The sequence below is a fragment of the Pseudorca crassidens genome, chromosome 20 (genome assembly GCF_039906515.1).
Source record: "Pseudorca crassidens isolate mPseCra1 chromosome 20, mPseCra1.hap1, whole genome shotgun sequence".
Lineage (NCBI taxonomy): Eukaryota > Metazoa > Chordata > Mammalia > Artiodactyla > Delphinidae > Pseudorca > Pseudorca crassidens.
In genome coordinates, this window is record NC_090315.1 from 32,814,171 (window position 1) to 32,827,188 (window position 13,018).

The window sequence follows — 13,018 nt, forward strand, 5'->3', positions numbered from 1 at the left end:
TACTGCAAAAAAAAAAAACCAAAACAATTTCCCTCAGAGCATGCTCAGTAGAACACTAATTCCATGGGATGGAATTTTAGCGGAAAATGGTTTAGAGATCAAATAATGCTACTTAAAAAGGTTCCTTTATTGCAGGACTTATCAGAGCCTTGAATAAGCTAACAATCATTGTTCATTAACATGTTTGACCACAGAATCCTCTTTCCCAAGGAGCATCTTAGGATAGCAGTATTTGGAAGATCCTACTTTAGGAAGCACCACTCTAGGCCAAAGTCCTCATTTTAAAGATGGAGAATAATACTCCGGTTTGTCTAGTTACAGGCAAGGCTGGTGCTACAGCAGTTTTTCAGAGTTTAATGTGCACAAGAATCACCTGGGCCTCTTGTTAACCTGCACGTTCTGATTCCACAGGTCTAAGGTGGGGCCTGAGATTCTGCATCTTTCACAAGCTCTCAGGTGATGTTCACGCTGCTGGTCCATGGACCACACTTTCAATAGAGAAGCAAGTCTCCTAAGTTTATGCTTGTCCCACTGCCTTGTAGCCCCTTTGTGAGTGGAACTAACTAATTCTCCTATCAAAGCAGCACCCTTGCCTTATTCTGGTTTCATTTGCTGAGTTGATATCTCCACTTCTTCAAAGCTACTCCCTGTAGTGATAGGACACATCGAGATTAAGGAAGTATTTCCTGGACCCTAAAATAAATTTTCTTTTTGCTCTATTATAAATTAGAAACAGATAAAGCTTGTCACTAAGTGGTTTATTTGGAGGCTCTATACAGAAATTTAGATCAAAAGTTATTTGAAATCATTGTTTAACTGAGTCAAATCAACAAAGGACACTTTCCATGACCATTTCCAGGTATTTTTTAATTGTTCTTGGAAAAACATGGTATGCATCTAATGAAAATGTGCCCAGTAATTGTGCAACTAACTGGCTATTGCCATAATATGAATAGACAGTGACTAGCAGATGCTCACTCAGCATGCGGATTTTATGCTACAAGGAAAACGTACCCACCCCGATACTTCAAAAGCTTTTGTACCTGCATGTGTACAATCCTCACATTATCGCATCATATTGTTGATGTTGCCAGGAAAAGTCAGCTTATTGAGATGGTATCTATGTAACAGCCATATGACTTGTCAATTTAGGGCAGGGGAGGGATGGGTAAGGAGGAATGATCCAAAAGGAAGAAAAATGACTTGCTTATTGACGAAATTTTTACTTTGCAACAAATAGTTGTGACATAGTTCAAAGGACAGATGATGTCTGTATCTTCATGACACTGAAGCCAACCACAGGTAAACAGAGCATGCTGGGTGGTAAGCGGTTAGAATACTATTCCTGTTTACAGGCCAGCCTCTCCCCACAAAAAGCTGATCTCAGACATTTCACCCAACCTGGCCAGTCACCCCAGAGATCTCAGCCAGAAGGGACTGAACTTCCCAGGATCCAGATGACTGAAGGGAGAAGGGAAGGCAGATTCTACTGCCTGGAGACTCAGCCCCTGGACACAAGAAGCAGATTCTAAGTCCAGACTGAAGGCTGGGGAGCCTTCACCTAACTTTTAGTTCCCATGCAGAGCGGGACCTCAAAGTCCCCACATTCAAGCTCTATCTTTGCTGCCCACTAGCTAATGCATCATTTTTCGTCTCCTCCCTGTGAAGTGGGAAATAGCAGTCACTGTCTCACAGAGTTAGGAAGGTTAACTGAGAAAACTGCATATATTACTTTGCATGTATTACAGGGCAGATGTTGACAAAGCTGAGCTATAGTTTTTTGGTTTAGGTTTTTTTTTTTCTTTAATTACAGTAAGAAACTTGAGATCTACCTTCTTAAAAAATTTTTTTAGATTTATTTTATTTATTTATTTATTTTTGGCTGCGTTGGGTCTTCGTTGTTGCGCACGGGTTTTCTCTAGTTGCGGTGAGCGGGGGCTACTCTTTGTTGCGGTGCGTGGGCTTCTCATTGCGGTGGCTTCTCTTGTTGAGGAGCATGGGCTCTAGGTGCGTGGGCTTCAGTAGTTGTGGCCCACGGGCTTCGTTGCTCCGCGGCATGTGGGATCTTCCCGGACCAGGGCTCGAACCCGTGTCCCCTGCATTGGCAGGCGGATTCTTAACCACTGCGCCACCAGGGAAGCCCCCTTCTTAAGGTTTTAATACAGAATTGTTCACTGAGTTATGTTTTAACAGTCAAACTTACATCCCATTTTGCTGGTTGCATACATTCTGATCATACATTTGTTCACACATTACATGGGTTCCTACTGAGCACCAGCCTTGTGAAACACTGGGAAGTCAAGGCGAAGAAGACACTAGCCCTGCCCTCAAGGATCTCTTGTGGGTTCTTAGGGAGGCTGACACTGAAATCAACAATTATGATACAGCAGAATGACTTGCATTGGGAGGAAACGGGGTGGTGGGTGTGGGGGAGCATCTCACCAACCCCTGCAGGGGAGCAGTGGGGAGGAGTCACGGAAGAATGAGGAAAGATGTCCCAGAGAAGGAAGCTCTCTGATCCCTCCTCTGTCTCCTTGGCTGGCTCTTATTCCAATGCCTGAAGCTATGCACAGATCCCAACCCGATCCCTTCTCTTCTCAACCTCGCGCTCCGAAATGATATCATCTCTTGTTCCACGTCTATGCTGCTGACCATCAGGTCTGCATTTCCTACCTTGACTTCTCTCCCAAGGCTCAGATGTGATGATCAGATGTGATGAGCTGGGTTCTCCAGAAAGGAGTAATGCCTATGAAAGATAAAAGTGGATGCGTTATTTAGTCATTGCTGTGTAACAAATTACCCCATAGTTACTGTGGGTCAAGAATATGGCTCAAGTTAACTAGGTACTTCTGACTCAAGGTCTCTCACGAGGCTGCAATCAGTGTCAGCTGAAACTCTGCTCTTATCTAAAGGCTCAAATGGAGAAGGATTTGCTTCCAAGGTCACTTATATGGTTATTGACAGAATTCAGTTCCTTGAAGGCTATTGATCTGAGGCCCTCAGGTGACTATTGGCTGGAGTCTACCCTAAATTTCTTGCCTTTCCATAGGGCAGCTCACAATATGGCAGCCTGCTTCATCAGAGTGAGCAACTGGGGGAGAGAGCAAGAGAGCCCTAGGGAGACCGAAGTCACAGAAATGACTTCCCATCGTTTTTTGGCTGATTTCCATTTATTAAAAGTGAGTCATTAGGTCCAGCCAATAGCCAAGGAGAGGAGATTACACAAGGGCGTGAATGCTGGGAGACTGGGAATCATTGGGAACCATCTTAGAAGGGAGACTGGTACAAAGGAGGAAGCAAGATTGGACCACAATGCAGAGCTGATACCAGTGAAAGGAAAAGTGGGGAGGAAGCAGGATTAGGAAGAAAGAGCCTCAGAACATAATGTTCATCCGATAAACTCTTAACCAATTCAACAGGAAGCTCCAGAACAATGGTTGCCGTTGGTGGAGTTCTGCATGGGGCAAAAATGGCCAAGACCTAGAGACTGCCTAGGAGGAGCATGGTCTTGGCTGAAAGCTGAGGTGGATTCTGAAGGCCAACAAACAGAGGCTTGAGGTAACTGCCTTCTTTGTAGCTGAATGGCAAGTTCTTTCTGGAAGGGAGATGTGAGTGGCACACCTTCCAGGCCCCCATCTCCACCGCATGTAGATCAATGTTTTGTACAATCTAGGCACTCATCAAATGCTTCCACCAAATTATCAAGTGCATAACTTACTAATGATGCTTATTTAAAATATCAATTATTTATTATTTGTGCAAGAGGAATATTCATAATCACACTGAGACAGTAGCCAACTGATGAACCAGTTATGCAGTCAACTAACAGGGCTGTCTAACCCTTTGCTGCATCTTCAAAAGTTGAGTTCTTTCCTGCTTCCTCCAAATGACCTTGGCTTTGTGCATACAGCCTTAGAAAAGAGGCCTATGTGGACCAAGGTAGTTCTAGATCAATGGGTTTCTCTGACTCTTGGTTTTACAAGCTTTCCACTGAGAACAGAAATGCCCCAAAGTGTTGATGGTTGGATTGTGATCATGCATCCCACCTGTGGGAAGGACTTCACACACCATTAAACACCAGGAGAACATATATTATTAAATCTGTCCTCCTCCATCAGGTCTTCTCCACTAAAGGTTTGCTAAATAAAGGTACCATTTAGCCAAACCAATCTTCACATGCCATATCCTGGGGCACCCTCTCTAGTGAAGTGTAACTACGTTGTAATATCTCGTGAATATCTGTTTAATGTTAGTTGCTCTTCTAGACTATAAGCTCCACGAGGGTAAGCACAATGCTTTGGATGTGCAGCATTTAGTACGGGTCTGGCAAAAATGCAGGGACTCGACGAATGAATGAATAGTGAGATGCATGGCTCTTTGATCTGTTTTGGGAATCTAGATTTTCGTGCATCAAACTTGGTCTGGGAAGGAGGTGCCCTTGTATTCCCGTGCTCCTTGTGAGGCCAGACAGAAGAAAGCTCATCTAACTCCAGGGCTCTGGAACAATGTGCCCAGTTTGGTCAAGTTGATGGTCAGGTTACATTCTGTTGCAATTTTGCATGTTGAAAAGCTTTCTAAAATATATTAATCTAGCTATCCTGTCAACCGATATTCATTAAGCACCTACCGTATACCCATCTAAGCAATTTATGGCTGTTGGCTGACCGTCTCTTTTTACCTACTTATCCATTTATTCTCCTTCTCACTTTTATGTACTTTATCCATCCATATATCAATTCATTTATTATTATTTTTTTATTTTTTTATTTTTTTTGCGTTACGCGGGCCTCTCACTGTTGTGGCCTCTCCCGTTGCGGAGCACAGGCTCCGGACGCGCAGGCCCAGCGGCCATGGCTCACGGGCCCAGCCGCTCCGCGGCATGTGGGATCCTCCCGGACCGGGGCACGAACCCGCGTCCCCTGCATCGGCAGGCGGACTCCCAACCACTGCGCCACCAGGGAAGCCCTATCAATTCATTTATTTATGCACACTTTACCTTATTCCAATATGTATTGGAGGTGGTTTATAGAGATCCATATAGTATACCACTATAATATAAATTATGAGTAGGTGAAAAGGAAAAGGAAAAAGCATAAACTCATTATGTATGGACTGAATCACTAATCATTCAAACTCTTACTGGAAAAAAAAGTGATGGACTGGACTCTACGGATCACAGCAGGTGCTCAGGTGTAAGACACTGGGGCAGATCTACCATAAAAAATTCTTTGTGGAGCGTTTTCTTCATTTAACCATTGGAATAAATCTTTCTCATGCTTGTGTGTGTTTTAAAGGGCTTTGAAGATTTCAGGTAGCTCATTCATTCATTCTTTTTTGTTGTTCTTATGTTTACTAAGCACTTACTAAGTGCTGGGCACCGTGCTAAGTATCATGGTCTAAGAAAAAGGGTGCTGAGCGCATGTGTTTTTACTGTTAGGCTCCAGGTCTGAGAGTTATAAGTCCTGAGTTCTCTCATGGCTCTGGGGTTGCTTTATTGTGTGACTTGGCTGAGTCTATCCCAGTCTCTGGACCTTGAGGTCTTCATGTGAAAATGATGGACTAAGTGAATATTCTTAACTAGATCTAAAATTAACTAATATAGGACAGGCTGGATTGAAGCAAATCAATTCAGCAATTCTTTTGGTCCCATCCCATTCCTCAGCATAGCTCGAGAAAACTGACTCCTGATCAATGATTCCTGGAAGCTGTATTTTTAGCATTTTATCCTCAGCTGGCATGCACATCACATGGAAGTGTTCCAAAACCCCAAAGTGATGTTACCTAATGAACCCTTTCAAAATATTGTGACCTAAAGAATAGGTGCTTCTATCATGGAAGTGAACTCTCAGAATACACAAGGATTTAAATGCCAACATCCTATTTAAAAAAAAAAAAAAATAACCAGCGCTAACTGAGCTTTGCCGACCGGCACTCATCTAAACGTGTGATAATGCATCATCTCATTTAGTTCTGGCAAAGCCCTATGAGACAAGTTTTCATTATTGTCCCCATTTTACTGATAAGGAAACTATGGAGCAAGAAGGTTAAGCATTGGGCTTCCCTGGGGGTGCAGTGGTTGAGAGTCCGCCTGCCGAAGCAGGGGACACGGGTTCGTGCCCTGGTCCGGGAAGATCCCACATGCCGCGGAGCGGCTGGGCCCGTGAGCCATGGCCGCTGAGCCTGCGCGTCTGGAGCCTGTGCTCCGCAACGGGAGAGGCCACAACAGTGAGAGGCCCGCGTACCACAAAAAAAAAAAAAAAAAAAAAAGAAGGTTAAGCATGATAACTTATGTCGCAGACCGGAGATGTGAGCCCAGGGAGTTGGACTCCAGATCCAGGCTCTTCCCTCTCACTTGACCACACATCTTTCCATCCAAAGACTCATACCTGTAGCCCGTAGGTGCTCTGTTAGCTTGTGGCTTACTTTTTAAAAATGCCTTATTACCTATAATCTGTTTCTGATGCTTCTAGCTAAGAAAATAATCTCAATGTAAACAAATATGAGAGATTCTTTTCAGAACGGATTTCCAGCTCCAATAACGTGATTTTGATTCGCAACAATAAAGTGCATAAAGATACTTTTACTCTAAACCTAGAGCTGGCAAACTTTTTCTGCGAAAGGCAAATGGTAAATCTTTTAGGCCCTAGAGGCCATAAGCTCCTCAAATCTGCTATTAGAGTGAGAAAGCGGCCAATATTTAAACACGTGATCATGGCCATATTCCAATAAAACTTTATTTATGGATACTAAGTTTCGAATTTAACGTAATTTTTATGTGTCACGAAGTACTCTTTTTCTGATTTTTTTACAACCATTGAAAAACGTGAAAACCATTCCTACCTTGGAGGATGAACAAAAACAGGCAGGGAGCTGGATCCAGCCCATTGGCTACTGTTTGCCAATCCCTGCTCTGAACTGCTCACTGACATCTGATTCAACCTTTGGGAACAAACAAGGCTTTTCTTAAAAGAAAAATAAAACCACTAGACACTCGGTTTTCTAATTTCTTTGCAATATGAATCTCTGTTTTCTTGGTCAAAATGTGTCCTATTTTCCTAGAGATTTAAAATTCTACATCAATAAATATTTAACCGTCAAGAAAGTTAAATTCCCCTTCTACTTTGGCTGTCAATAAGTGGAGCTCAGGACCGTTGTCTATACTTGTTACAAAATTCAAGACAAAGTAAAATATATATTCCCAAATATCTACAAATGCACACATGAAATATAGGTGTATTTTAAAGAATAACCTAACAGAAAGTACTTTAAATTTCACAGCCGCTGCTAATGCAGGCAGCTAATCCTATTTACATTCATATTAGCCTTGGTATCTTTTTCCCTAAGATTTACCTATTTGTATGCCTGCATGAGTTAAACTGCCTTTTGCATGATATCAGTACTTTTGTAATTTAAATCTATAAAAGGCAATTTCTTTTAAATATACTTCCTAACAGTGGGTGAAAGAGGCACCAAAGTTATTTGAGGGCTGTACACCTCGGTGAACATGTGTGCTGAACTCCAGGCAATATGCAGAATGTGGGAATTAATCTTATACTGTAGGAACGGAATAGAAAATGAAATCAAAGCTGAGAAAGAAACAGCCTTTGAAAAGGACCACTTCGCCATTATCGAAGGAAATGGTGTGTTTTAGAATTGGTATTTAGACAGGTGAAACTTTCTCCCTTTCTGTAAGAGTGGTGAAGACTGTTTGCTTTCTTCATTGTGATATTTTTACATCCCAAATAACTTTAGCCACCTGGTAAGCAAGTTTTACGATTTAATGTTGGTGTTGGCTGATAAACAGAACGCGGTTGACAATTTGGTGACCAGGGTCAATTTTAAGGTGTCCACTGTGACTCCCCATGGAACATGGAAGCAGTGTAAGCGGGTACGTATTGAGGGGCTAGGGGTGAGACTCCAAAGATACAGAACAAAGTGTATCCAGCTGGAGCTACATTTTTTTCTTCATATAATTCCTATGAAATGTTCACCCTCACCATCTCCAGTTGACATAAATGAGATGCAAGTAGGTTAATGTATAATCTTGCCCCAAAGAAATAGTTTCTTCCAATATGTAGGGCACACACATCAACATGCTTCTTTTCTAAGCAGGGCTGGGATTTTTTTAGCAAAATTCACTGGGGTTGGGAGGGCGGGAGGTGAAATCCGAGGGGAGGGACTTCCAGATGCATGCCCTCACTTCTGGTTACACTGAGCACGTCCTCCCAGGAGAACTGGCCCTCGGGTTCACTTCCTCTGACGCTGGTCAGGGCATGTCTCCCAGAGCTCACCAGGTCATGGGCTTGAAGGAACCCATACCAAATTTCAGTCTCATGTAGAAAGTCTTCCCACAATGAAGCCAGGAAAAGACACAGTTCCAAACTGCGCATCCAAGGTAGTGGGGCTGGTCAGACTTGGGGCCTGAGACCTGCACAGAATTAGCCCCAAGCTTCAGATGCACCTCGGGAACGGAATGTCCCTCCATTTTATCCTAAACTTCGTGCTATTCGCCCTTCTCCAACTGTAATGTCTACAGAACACCATGTATCTGGATGGAAATGGGGCATTTTGTTCACTACCCAGATAATTACACAAAGCTTCAGCCACTGGTTCATGACTCCTGAAGAACCCTCAAGCACACAAGTACACACACACACACACACACACTCAACCAAAATCCACCACCCTGAAAGGAGCCATTATAAATGTTTCATGTGAAACTTTCAAAACCCATCAGACTCACCAGAGTTTTCAAATTAACTCCCTTATTGCCCAAGGGATCGCTCTGAAAGAGATTTCTCCAGCCTCAAATCTCCTGAAGAAAATTCTGAATTTGAAACAGAATGCAAATAATGCGTTTTGACTCCCTAATCAACAAATGGGATCAACTTGAATTGATTAAGAACCTTTGAAATTAGCTGTCTTTAATTCCCTCCATGGCCTGCTGCTGGTACTCTGAAGATAGGAGGGGAGTGTGTTGGAAAGTTTGGTCTCATTTTTTTTCAGAGCTCATATAATGGTCTTTTCTTAAAAAAAGAAAACACGTTTTAAAAATTTTAATGGTGACACAACTCTAAGAAACCAAGCATTCACCTGGTGCAAATATATGGCTTTTCATGAAGTACATTTCCAATAGTTGGCTGCATGAAACCTGCACAACTTTACTGAAACAAACAAAAATCATAAAATCTGAAATGAATGTATAAATAATATGCAACTGTCTAGACAGTATAGGTCACTTGCAAAGAGAGCAGGTAGGGAAAAAATTGTCCATCAGTCAGACAACCATAACTGATTCTGATGCTAAATAATGGTGGAGATATTCAGCATTCTCTCTATGCGAAAGGCTTCGCTAAGCATTCTCCTCTTCCCAAGCCAGTGGCCTTCTGCTTATCTAGTGCTTTATGCAGTCTGGAAAACGCACTTACTATTTAAACATTAAAATTAATGCCCAAAGAACAGCAGTTGAGCAAGGCGGGGGGAGGGGTTGCCACTGACCTGTGTGATTGGCCTTTGGTAAAGCAAAAATAGCCCTTCTAGATCAACAATATGAGATTTCCATACCCACAGAATCTTAAACAGATGTAGTTATGGAAACTTTAGGCTAGCAAAAGACCCAAACACACACACTCAAATTTCATGGAACTTTTTTACTCGCCAGTAATAATGTGTAAGAATAGATTCAGGTCCTTAAATAGTGTACTTTTAAAAAATTTATAATAATCTGTGTACATAGCAAAAAAAAAAAGGCTTGAAACTCAACCAAATGCGTTAAATAATGATTGCGGTTTTTAGCACCCTGGAATGTGATAATCTCAGCAGTCACAGAGCAGGGCGATGGCTGCTACCATCACTGCCCTCCCAAACTATGAACACAGGTGAGGTTCATCAGCTTGTGCCTGGGGGTGGGCGTTACCAACCAGCTGGCTTGGCAGCCCCATGGGCCCACACTCTCTTTGCGAGAGGAACCCAAAGTGAGGCTACCATGAATTAGGCCTAATGCCTGCAGGAGGAAAGATCCCTGCTCACCTTGCCAGGGAGAAAGTGGGTGGGCAGACAGGTGTCAGCCCTGCTCTGAGCTGAGCAACCATACTGGCCAAATGGGTCAAACCCTTAGGGAAGACGATGATAATAAAATAAGAAGAGTAACAGCCGCCATTTATGGAGCGCTTACTACATGTCAGACACTGAGCAATCGTAAAGGCCTGAGTCTGGAGGACTGTCTCATTCAACCCTCACCGCAATCCTAGGGAGCTGCTCTGATTTACTATCCTCATTTGACGTTGGAGAAACTTGAGGCTCAGAGCAAATAACTTGCCTGAAGCCAAACAGGAATAAGTGGCTGAGTGCAAGTTTGATTCCAGGTTCCTTTTTTTTTGCGATACGCGGGCCTCTCACCGCTGTGGCCTCTCCCGCCGCGGAGCACAGGCTCCGGACGCGCAGGCTCAGCGGCCATGGCTCATGGGCCCAGCCGCTCCACGCCATGTGGGATCTTCCCGGACCGGGGCACGAACCCGTGTCCCCTGCATCGGCAGGCGGACTCTCAACCACTGCGCCACCACGGAAGCCCTCCAGGTTCCTTTAAAGCGAAGCTCACCTCTTTCCCCGCGTGACCTTTTGCCTCTCCGGCTGCCCCTCCTCGGGGCCGACTTTGCCAGGAGATGCTGCGGGCACCGCGCCCCTGGGGCCCACAGCACAAGAACGTCCGCTTCTTGCAAGAAGCAAGATGCATACTTGCACTATGTTGGCATAAAGGCAAATATTTCTATTCTACGCAAGCAGTCGTAAAATCTCATTTTCTTTTCTTTTTTTTAATTAAAAAGGGGCCACGAACCGCAATGTTGGCGCTTGAGCAGAAGAGACTCCCCCGGCCTTCCGCTTCGCATACCTGGCCAAGCTGAAGAGAAGGGCGGTGGCCGCTCCGGAGGGATTCTGGTCCCGAGGCCACGGAAGGGAGGGCGACGCTGCGTCTGCAAAGCCCGGCAAGTGGGCGCGGTTGGGCTCCGGTGCCCTCGCTCCGCTCTGGGACTCCTCCGAGGCCTGCAGGGACGCGGCGGCCTGCTGCGCCCTGGCCTGGAGCGATCTCTCGAAGCGTCGGAGACCCTCCTTCCGCTGGCGGCCGCCTCACGCAACGCGACTCGGAAGCGTCCTTGCAGCAGCCGCTCTGACTTCCGGGTCGCGGCCACCGGCGCCCCGTGAGCCCGGGCCTCTGCTCGCTGGTGTATGAGACGCCCTTCAACGCCCAGGTCAGCCCCCACCAGGCCCGCTGCTGCTACCTGCTGCCCTGCTGGGCCGACTTCCTTGACCGGATCGCAGATGTGGGCTTCGTGGGCCGCTGGTGGCTGCCGGGGTACCAGATGCGCGACTGCGACCTCAAGGCCCACGAGTTCCTGCACCTGCCGGCACATGTGCGCGCAGTCGGGCCCCACCAGCTGTACCCGGAGGCCAACGAGCGGCTCTTCGATGAGGAGAAGCCCAAGCCCGTGGTGCTCACCGCCTATCACGTGGTCCAGGCACTGTGGGAGGAGCAGGTCTTAAAGCAGGAGAAGAAGGACCAGGTGGCCCTGAGCCAGGCCGACCCGCTGGTGCCATCGGAGGTCGCGAGATGAAACCCAGTCCGGCCTGGGTCCGGACCGGGCTCTGAACCCCGGCAGACGGCTGGCCTGGGACTGTGCAGTTGGTGTGTGCAAGCCTCAGATGCAGAGTGATAGAAATAAATTACGTGTAGTGTTCTCTCCCTGGGATTTCACAAAATCGGGGGCCTCTGTCTGACCTGTTCCTTGTGAGCTGAAGCTAATTCATAGAGCCTTCTTGGTCTGGGGGTTGGGGAGAGCAGAGCGACATGCCATGTCATGTTTATCACTGCCAGAGTTGGTAAGGAGCCTCCGACAGAAATAAGCCTTTTTCACTGGGCTTCACGGTTCCCCTGACTGAGGTAGCACAGTTGTTAGGTGACTCCCAGACTCTCCTAAGAAACTTCAACTTTTCATTTTAGATTTTGAACTGAGGGCTTTCCTGGTGGCGCAGTGTTTGAGAGTCCACCTGCCGAAGCAGGGGACGGGGATTCGTGCCCCGGTCCAGGAAGATCCCACATGCCGCGGAGCGGCTGGGCCCGTGAGCCATGGCCGCCGAGCCTGCGCGTCCGGAGCCTGTGCTCCGCAGCGGGAGAGGCCACAACAGTGAGAGGCCCGCGTACCGCAAAAAAAAAAAAGAATCCGCCTGCTAATGCAGGGGGCACGGGTTTGATCCCTGGTCTGGGAAGATCCCACATGCCGCGGAGCAACTAAGTCTGTGCGCCACAACTACTGAGCTTGTGCTCTAGAGCCCTCGAGCCACAACTACTGAGCCCGCGTGCCTAGAGCCTGTGCTCCTCAACAAGAGAAGCCACCGCAATGAGAAGCCTGTGCACCGCAAAGAAGCCCCCGCTCGCCTCAACTAGAGAAAGCCGCACACAGCAACGAAGACCCAACACAGCCAAAAATAAAAACAAATAAATACATTTAAAAAAAACCAACAACAACAAAAGAACTGCCAGCGGACATTCTGGAACACCGATCTCAGTCATCTACCTTTTGGTTTTAAATTTGTCAGACGCCCTTGCTCAGCCCTTCTCACTAGGAGCAGTGGCGGCTGGCCCTGGTCACCTGAGGCCTCCCTCTGCCATCTCTCTCTTCCAGCAGGTCGGTCCTGAGACCAGGGCCATTTCATCCTCCCATCCCTTCCTCCTGGGCTACCAGTGTTATTTATTTTCAATGCCTTTGATACATTTCCCTCTTGTTTTGACCAAGCAAACAGCACACATCTGCTGCCACCAGGAGGTGTCAATAGTTCATACTGCTCAATTTGTACGCCCCAAATCCACTGTAGGGATGATTTTTGCCATGCCTGTATCTCAAGTCTCAATTTCAAAGTATTATGCTGCGTTCTTGGCATTAAAAATTCATAGGTTGAATTAAAGATTTATTTTTAAGGGGGGGTACCTTATTATAAGGCAAATCACGTTCTTTTCATTTTAGAC

At 45.9% G+C, this 13,018-nt stretch overlaps 1 pseudogene; it reads left to right on the forward strand.

Annotated features, from left to right (window-relative positions):
• LOC137214515 (mitochondrial import inner membrane translocase subunit Tim29 pseudogene) overlaps nt 1-11,609 on the forward strand; it is a 95,258-nt pseudogene extending 83,649 nt beyond the window's left edge.
• Nucleotides 11,610-13,018: the final 1,409 nt, after the last annotated feature.